The 10,033-nt window shown below is 46.8% G+C and overlaps 1 pseudogene; it reads left to right on the forward strand.

The window, feature by feature from the left end:
- The first annotated feature begins 2,298 nt into the window (after positions 1–2,298).
- LOC124790189 lies at positions 2,299–2,416 on the forward strand (annotated as a pseudogene).
- The last annotated feature ends 7,617 nt before the right edge of the window (positions 2,417–10,033 follow it).

Genomic DNA, 10,033 nt, shown 5'->3' on the forward strand with positions numbered 1-10,033 from the left:
ACGGGACCAACAACAAGTTCAAAATGTTCAAATGTGTGTGAAATCTTATGGCACTTAACTGCTAAGGTCATCAATCCCTAAGCTTACACACTACTTAACCTAAATTATGCTTGGGATAAACACACACACCCATGCCCGAGGGAGGACTCGAACCTCCGCCGGGACCAGCCGCACAGCCCCAGCCCATGACTGCAGTGCCTTAGACCGCCTTTTTTTTTTTTTTTTTTTTAAATCTCATTTTGTCCGTTTTTCGTTCGTTGCATCTGCTAGGGGCGAATGTCGGACAAGACATCCGTTTCGGTTCGTGGTTGATCCATTAACATTAACTCAGTTTTTTTATTACAGAGGGCAGCTACCCATTTGACCGAACCACGCTGAGATACCGTGCCGGCTGACCGCTCGGCTAATCCCGCGCGGCCAACGACAAGTGAAGAGAATCGTTCAACGTGACGGAAGGGCAATCCTTCCGCAAACTGCTGTTGATTTCAATGGTGGACCATCAACAAGTGTCACCGTGTGAACCATTCAACGAAACGTCATCGATATGGGCTTTCGTAGCCTTGATGACTGCACGACACAAAGCTTTACGCCTCACTTGGGTCCATCAAAACCGACATTGGCCTCTTGATGACTGGAAACATGTTGGCTGATCGGACGTCTCGTTTCATATTGTATCGAGCGGATGGTCCTATACGGGTATGGAGACAACCTCGTGAATCCATGGAACCTGCGTGTCTGCAGGGGACTGTTCAAGTATCTGGACGCTGTGTATTGGTGTGGAGAGTGTGCAGCCGGAGTGATATGGGACCCCTGATACGTCTAGATACAACTCTATCAGATGACACATACGTAAGCATTCTGTCTGATCACCTGCATCCATTCATGTCCCTTGAGCATTCCGACAGACTTGGGCAATTCCAGCAAGACAATGCGACAACTCACAGGTCTAGAACTGCTACAGAGTGGCTCCAGGAACATTCTTCTGAGTTTAAACACTTTCGCTAGCCTCCAAAACCCCCAGATATGAACATCATTGAGCATATCTGGGATGGCTTGCCACGTGCTGTTTAGAATTTCCCCCCCCCCCCCCCCCCCTTTTACTCTTATGGATTTATGGACAGCCCTGCGGGATTCAAGTTGCCAATTCCCTCCATCATTACTTCAGACATTAGTCGAGTCCATGCGACGTCCTGTTGCGGCAGTTCTGTATGCTCGCAGGGCCCTACACGGTATTAGACAGATGTACCAGTTTCTTTGGCTCTTCTGTGTAGTATTCTGTGTGACGTCCGAATTTCGACTTTTTCCCTATGAGACGGACACACTTTCAGTGTTCGTAGTATCTACAATTAATAGACGATAATACGTCAGGTATACTATGCTGCGAAAATACCGGTGAAACTAAAAATGACATTTTGCAGCTAAGTGGAATTTTCGTTTGCTGGACACGCAGCATGAATTAAATGGGAAATCTGGGTCTACAGTAATCAAAACGTATGTCTGTATTATCGGGCTTTGTACAACAGATTCCCAGCTTGTGCACCTGTACCACAACAAACTGAATTGTTGGATACTTCTCGCCTTCCAGCGTTCCTGTTACATCTTTGAATGGATCTAAAAGTGGGGAGTCATTCTTCCGACTGTCAGGGTGGTCCTGTACTCCCCCACCTGGGTTTTTGGGTTTGATGGGCTGATGAGAACAAGAATCCATCGGAGGTGAAGGTGCCTACATCAAGACAGACCGTGTTCATGGGAACTCTTGATTGTTCCCACAAACAAGAGCAAATAGTGCCATTGTCCTGTGGCACAGCTTAACGCCGACAGGAAATCCGGACCTCGGTGTACGAGTGACGAGCTGATGATGACGATGGCAGTCCAGCGACTGCTGGAAAATCCAGCAGCACGACGGTCGTCTGGTTACGCTCACTTGCTAGAATCTGCCTGGTAGCTTGTTTAGCTCCTGTAAATAACACCTATTGTCTGGCTGTCTTGCAGCGTTGGAATGCACTGCCTGTTGGTGCACTGCTGCGTGAACGAGTCGTTACGAGCGTCTTGTCACACGCTGACGTCACGCATGAGGCGTTTTGAGGGTCGACTGTGTCGTCTGACGACTGCCTTCAGGACGGTAATTGGAACACAGTGTCCCGAATTTCCTTGCTGCTGCAGTTCTCTGTCCATGCCCCAACATGCTTCCCCTCTTCGAAGAACTTCGCTTCACGAATTTCGTTTGCTGCAGCTACAGCAAAAGCTACCTAGAACAGACACTAAGACATAATTAGGGACGACTAGTTTATATACACTGCCAATGGCCTTGCCACAGTGGTAACACCGGTTCCCGTCAGATCACCGAAGTTAAGCGCCGTCGGGCTGGGCTAGCACTTGGATGGGTGACCATCCGGTCTGCCGAGCACTGTTGACAAGCGGGGTGCACTCAGCCGTTATGAGGCAAACTGAGGAGCTACTTGATTAAGAAGTAGCGGCTCCGTTCTCGGAAACTGGCATACGGCTGGGAGAGCGGTGTGCTGACCACATGCCCCTCCATATCCGCACCCAGTGACGCCTGTTGGCTGAGGATGACACGGCGGCCGGTCGGTACGTTTGGGCCTTCATGGCCAGTTCTGGAGAAATTTAGTTTTAGTTTAGTTTAGTTAGTTCATATACACTGCCTGACAGAAAAACTGAAGTACTCAAGACGGGGGAAGAAAATAAACCGTTAGTATGTGGAGTTATTTCAGTGAATACAAAATCGAGTAAAATTTACAAAGAACTGGAAACACAAAAAAATAAACAAAGCCCCACGAAGGAATTATCCAAATGTGACGACAGTCGGCAGCCTCATGTACATCTACATACAAACAAATGGTTACAATTTCAGAAAAAAATATGTGATTATTCAAGAGAAAGAGCTTCATAAATTGAGCAAGTTAATAATGCATTGGTCCACTTCTGTCCCTCATGCAGTTCATTAGCCAGTTTGGCACTGACTCACGGAGTCCTGATATCGTCGGAGAACCCTGCTCCTAATGCTCCAAACGTTCTTAGTTGGAAAGAGTTCCGGTGGACTTGCTCAAGACAGGATTTGAGAAGCAGGAAGACAAGCAGTAGAAACTCGCCATGTGCAGGCGGGCATTATCTTTCTGAAATATGAGTCTAGGAGAGCTCTTCGTGAAGGGCAGTGCTACGGGGCGTAGAACATCATCGACGTACCGCTACGTTGTAAGGATGCCGCGGATGAGAACGAAGGAGGTTCTGCTGTGAAAAGAGACGGCACCCCCGACTGGTGGTTGCCGGGCCGTATGACAGGCGACAGTCAAGTTGGTATCCCGCCACCGTCCGGAGCATCTCCAGAGTTCGTTAGTCATCGGGAATCAATTCGAAGTGGAACTAATCCCTGGAGACAATTCTATACCAGCCAACGAGATACCTGGCCGAAGACCTGTCAACCTGTCACCAAACACTCGGCTCGACAAACAAAAGTGATGGTCTAGGGTCCAATGTCTTTTCATAACAGCACCCCTTTGGTTGTTATCCGTGGCACCCTTACAGCACAGCGGTACGACGAGGATATCCTAAACCCATTCAGGTCAAATCAACCCAGGGCTACATTTCAGGAAGATAATGCCCACTCGCACATAGCGAGAGTTTTTATGGTTCATGCTTCCCAAACGCTCCCTTGGCCGGCAACGTCACCAGATCTCTTCCCGACTGAGAATGTTTTCAGTGTTATGGACGGAGCATACTAATCAGCTCGGATGTTGACGATCTAACGCTTCATTCGCACAGAATTTGGCACTGTATCCCTTAGCAGAACGTCCAACAACTCTGTTGACCAATGGTAAGCCGAATACCTGCTTGCACAAAAGATCTTTCTCTTGATTAAATCCCCGAATTTTCTGAAATTGTTATCATTCCTTTATTTGTACATTTTCATCACATCTACTGATAGTTAATAGGAAATAAATAATTTTTCTCTTCTGTTTCTTGTTTATTAGGATTGCCACCCCAGAAGTCGCTCTTGTATTTTGGGGTACTCTGCTATATATCACTGTATAATAATCGAGATCTAGTGTGTCTCTTGACTTCTTTTTTGTTTATTTACATAATTGCTATCTCTTAATTTGTGATCTAAGTGGATTTCTTTGTTTACAGTCTCTCTTACGGTCTGTACTAATATTTTAGTCACATTTGTGGTACCTAATCGTTTATCTTTTACTTGCTTAGGTCGTCTCAGTGAACCAGCGTTTTTCATCTGAAGCCCACTGCGTAGATTAAGCTTGGTGATGGGGCTGCTATCTCACAGCCTTGAAGCCCGATGTGTAATATTTCGGATTATCATTCGCAGGCAGACCGCCATTCTCAGGCTGCGAGTTCTCCTTGCCCTGAGATGTCTTCCGCCTCTTACCTCGTTGAAATATTACATAACATTTTCTGCTATCTGAGCCGTTCACGTCGTCTTCACTGGTGTTCATCCAGCCACGGGAACTTAATTTCCCGATATCCACCAGGCAGCTGTCTATCCAATCATCCCCTTATCCACCACCTGGGGAGGCCCCCGATATGTGACCACCAAACCATTACTGGGCAGCAGTCACTGGTCTCGTATGAGAGGATGCTTTTGGGTAAAAAAGATTCAAATTAATAAACAACATATGTTACAAGTTTTCTTGCGCTGGCCATTTTCGCAGCAGTGGTGTATAAATTACAAAAGAAAGACGCCCTTTGCATGCTGCACATTAAGTTTTTTTTTATTTATCTTGGCATCCAGACGCGTTTCACCTTAATTACAAGGCGTCTTTAGTGGGTGTCCCGAAATATGACACCATTTTTTAGTTTGCTACTACACGTTATCGTTTGCTCTCATACAGGATGACTACTGTCGAACTACACTCCTGGAAATGGAAAAAAGAACACATTGACACCGGTGTGTCAGACCCACCATACTTGCTCCGGAACCTGCGAGAGGGCTGTACAAGCAATGATCACACGCACGGCACAGCGGACGCACCAGGAACCGCAGCATTTGTGCACCGCCGCCGTCAGTGTCAGCCAGTTTGCCGTGGCATACGGAGCTCCATCGCAGTCTTTAACACTGGTAGCATGCCGCGACAGCGTGGACGTGAACCGTATGTGCAGTTGACGGACTTTGAGCGAGGGCGTATAGTGGGCATGCGGGAGGCCGGGTGGACGTACCGCCGAATTGCTCAACACGTGGGGCGTGAGGTCTCCACAGTACATCGATGTTGTCGCCAGTGGTCGGCGGAAGGTGCACGTGCCCGTCGACCTGGGACCGGACCGCAGCGACGCACGGATGCATGCCAAGACCGTAGGATCCTACGCAGTGCCGTAGGGGACCGCACCGCCACTTCCCAGCAAATTAGGGACACCGTTGCTCCTGGGGTATCGGCGAGGACCATTCGCAACCGTCTCCATGAAGCTGGGCTACGGTCCCGCACACCGTTAGGCCGTCTTCCGCTCACGCCCCAACATCGTGCAGCCCGCCTCCAGTGGTGTCACGACAGGCGTGAATGGAGGGACGAATGGAGACGTGTCCTCTTCAGCGATGAGAGTCGCTTCTGCCTTGGTGCCAATGATGGTCGTATGCGTGTTTGGCGCCGTGCAGGTGAGCGCCACAATCAGGACTGCATACGACCGAGGCACACAGGGCCAACACCCGGCATCATGGTGTGGGGAGCGATCTCCTACACTGGCCGTACACCACTGGTGATCGTCGAGGGGACACTGAATAGTGCACGGTACATCCAAACCGTCATCGAACCCATCGTTCTACCATTCCTAGACCGGCAAGGGAACTTGCTGTTCCAACAGGACAATGCACGTCCGCATGTATCCCGTGCCACCCAACGTGCTCTAGAAGGTGTAAGTCAACTACCCTGGCCAGCAAGATCTCCGGATCTGTCCCCCATTGAGCATGTTTGGGACTGGATGAAGCGTCGCCTCACGCGGTCTGCACGTCCAGCACGAACGCTGGTCCAACTGAGGCGCCAGGTGGAAATGGCATGGCAAGCCGTTCCACAGGACTACATCCAGCATCTCTACGATCGTCTCCATGGGAGAATAGCAGCCTGCATTGCTGCGAAAGGTGGATATACACTGTACTAGTGCCGACATTGTGCATGCTCTGTTGCCTGTGTCTATGTGCCTGTGGTTCTGTCAGTGTGATCATGTGATGTATCTGACCCCAGGAATGTGTCAATAAAGTTTCCCCTTCCTGGGACAATGAATTCACGGTGTTCTTATTTCAATTTCCAGGAGTGTATATGAAATTAAATCGTCAGAAAGATTTGTCTGAGGACGTGAAAACTGCATGCCTGGTCGCGGGGTTGATGGGAATTATTATACGCATGTGCGCACGCCTTGTTGTTGTCGGCCATTTGCACGTGAGAATGTCACGGTACAGCGTGCCTGAGCTTATAGCGCTTGTGGAGTCCTACCACGCGAGCAATAACAGCCCAACTGCGGCTCAAAGGCAGTTTGCGACAGAGTTCAAGCTGAAGACAACCGATCCAAGTCCGCTAACAAGCAAGGACTTGATTTACAAGTTTGAGAGAACGGGTAGTATTCGTGATGACAGTGTTGGCAATTTCAGTCGTCCAAAAACGATGAAGACGCCTGAAAATATCGAGAAGACACGAGCTGTGTTTCAAACCAGTCCTAGGATATCGATCAGAAGAGATGCACAACAGGTGGGAATCAACCGAGAGACACTGCGGCAAATTGGTTTTGGAGACCTACATCTCTTCCCATACAAAATTCAAACCCATCAGCCATTAAGTTCCAAGGCCATGGAACAGCGGTTGTGTTTCCCCAGCACTGTTGTCCATAGAATTGACGAACAGGACATAATGTGAATATAGTTCGGTATAGCGACTTTCATTTGGATGATTTCGTCAACAAGCAAAATTGGCGCATTTGGGGGACTGAGAATCCGTATTTCGCGACCGAGAAGTCTCTTCACCCTCAACAGGCGACTGTGTGGTGTGCAATATCCAATCACGGAATAATCGGTGACATGTTCCTAGATGACACGGTGATTACCAAACGGAACGTGAAGGCTTTGGAAGATGATTTCATCCCCATTAACCAAAGTGACCCTAATTTCGACAAGAGGTGGTTCATGCAAGACGGAGCCCGACTCCATCGAAGCAAGAGAGTATTTGATGTCCTGGAGGAGCACTTTGGGGACCTCATTCTTGCTCTGGGGTACCCAGAGGCCACACGCATGGGCCTCGATTGGCCGCCATATTCTCCGGATCTGAACACATGCGACTTCTTTTTGTGGGGCTACATTAAAGACAAGGTGAACAGGAATAGCGCTAAACCCATTACTGAATTGAAAGTAGCCGCTCAGGAGGTCCGACACTTCAGCGGGTAACCAGCATCATCGCCAATAATGGCAGACATGTCGAACATGTCATAACCTAAATACAAATATCTGTAGTGACGTTTGCATGTTGAATAAAGTGTGTTCACGCCGTAGTTTGTAACTAATTTACGTGTTTTCATATAGTTCATAATTATCAGCCTATAGGTTACAGATTTAAAGCAGTTCGTTGAGATTTTAACAATAAAATTTTAAAGTACTTACAGATCGGGGTCTAATTCATTTTCAGTAAGCCACACAGCTTCCTCTGTTGTGGCAATCTGGTTGAAAGTTTGCACTTTTCCTTTTTGTCACTGTTTTCAGTGCATAGCAATTTAACTGCCATGTTTTAAAGGAAAAGTGTCATTTGTTTACGGTAATGTTGCCAACTTTCACAAGTTTTGCTTTCAGCTGTTTTTTCTGTGACTACGTGAAGTGATATAAGTTGTGTGTGTGTGTAATTTTATTTTATTTTATTTACTATTTTATTTTTTATTTATTTTTGTCACATTTATATTCTTGGGAAAGAATATTTTGTGATCAGGTATTGAGATTACTCTATATTAAACAATCAATCAGTGTAAACAGTGAGTAGTTAGTGATTGTCACTTGGACACTTAGTAGTATCTTCTTTTCAGCTTTTGTTTTGTATATGTGATAATTTTCTTGTAAGGTTAAGAGGTCTCTTTCGTTATTTATTCTATTTTCATTTCTTTTCTCTTATAGTAGGTTTATTATTATTTTCTCTTAAATGTTCTGAAAAGTTGAGTGGCTTGTTCCATTTTTCCATGCTCTGATCTGTTCTTTGAACCGAGTGTCGCCTTGTAATTAAGGCAAACGCGACTGGGTGCACGAGATAAATAAACAAACTTAATGTGCAGCAAGCAAAAGTCGTTTTTCTATTGAACCATTTATGTAATTTACAACATATGTTGTACGGTTGGGGAGACCCAAAGCCACAGTTTCATGTTGCATACAAGAACATTGACCAATTTTGTGAGAGTCGTCAACCAAAAACACCACTGGACCCCCTTGCTTGAATTTCGGATAACGTTTTACCCACACACTACATGTGTTTTTGTTAACGAAGCCTGATTCTGTTAGAGGTACAGAGGATATTGTCGGGAATCCATTATAGAAATAATTTTTAAGACTGATTCCTTTGAACACAGGGAACCGCAAGGACATCGGAAAGACGTGAATAACACACGAATCCCGTGCCTACACGCCAACGTTTTCGTCGCCCCTTATAGAAGAGAGAGAGAAAAGATCCAACGAAGAGCGGAATGTCTCGGTATCGTTTAATAAGCGCTAGAGCATCGCTGAGATGCTCAAGAAAGTCCAGTGGCAGATGATACAAGAGGGGCGTTGTGCATCACAGAGAGGCCTACTGTTGAAATCCAGAGATCGTACATTCCAGGAAGAGTCCGGCTACATATCACTTGTTCCCACATATCTCTGGCGAATATCTCACGATGAGAAAATCAGAGAAAGTAGAGCTCATATGGTGATTTACTGACAGTCTTTCTTCTCAAGCGCAATTCGTAATGGAACGCGACCGGGAGAGCAATGTCACTGGTACTAAAAGTATGCATCGCCATACACTACAAGTTGGCTTGAGGAGTAAAGATTTAGATACTGGCAAAATATCAAATCTGGCTGAGGGACAAGATCTAGACACTGGAAGAGGGACTGGTTGTCAACACGCAGTGCATTGGGGCTCAGTTTGAAGAAAAGGAATGTAACTGATACTATACATCCTCCATAATAATCGAATTCGTTTTGGACAGCAGTGCACATTGTGCCAACTCCCAGCGACATTCCATTTCCCCGTTGCTCAAGCAGCCGCATTGCAACAATAAAGGTCACAACAGGTCGTCCGTGATGTTATCGACGGCAGAGCGTGGCGACCTTGCGGCCGGCAGAGATGAAACCGGCGCGCCGTCCTTGACCGACAGTTGGCAGACCTTGGATCCAGCCGGCCTCTTCCGGGACGCGTCCGGAAAGCTCCACTGACGCACGCGGCGGCGTGACGTAACGGAGCCACTGGAATTCTCCTTTGCGGAAAGACAGACGAGGATAATTCGCTCTGTATTGTACGCATCTGCAAGATATTGGCGTCTTTTCCCTGTAGCATGGTGGATAGAATTTATGTCCCAATTTGCCGGCCGCAGTGGCCGAGTGGCTCTAGGCACTTCAGTCCAAAACCGCGCGACTGCTACGGTCGCAGGTTCGAATGCTACCTCGGGCATGGATGTGTGTGATGTCCTTAGGTTAGTTAGGTTTAAGTAGTTCTAAGTTCTAGGGGACTGATGACCTCAGATGTTAAGCCCCATAGTGCTCAGAGCCATTTGAACCATTTTTTATGTCCCAATTTAATCCTGGCACCACTACAAGTGAAATAGGTATTAATATCAGAAACGTTGAAAAAAAGCTGCTCCAGAGCCCGATTGAATCCCTGTACCGAATTTTCGGCTGACTTAGCCCCTCTTTTGACATTGCTATTATCAATGAAAGCAAGAAAGCGTGACAGGATGTATTAATGGAGTGAGCAGTCTAGTGAGCACAGTAAACGGATGAAGAGTAAACCCAAGAAAGATGAAAGTTATTTGGAGTAGTAAAAATGAGATTAGTGATAAACTTCATATCAAAATT

The sequence above is a fragment of the Schistocerca piceifrons genome, chromosome 3 (assembly GCF_021461385.2).
Source record: "Schistocerca piceifrons isolate TAMUIC-IGC-003096 chromosome 3, iqSchPice1.1, whole genome shotgun sequence".
Taxonomy (NCBI): domain Eukaryota; kingdom Metazoa; phylum Arthropoda; class Insecta; order Orthoptera; family Acrididae; genus Schistocerca; species Schistocerca piceifrons.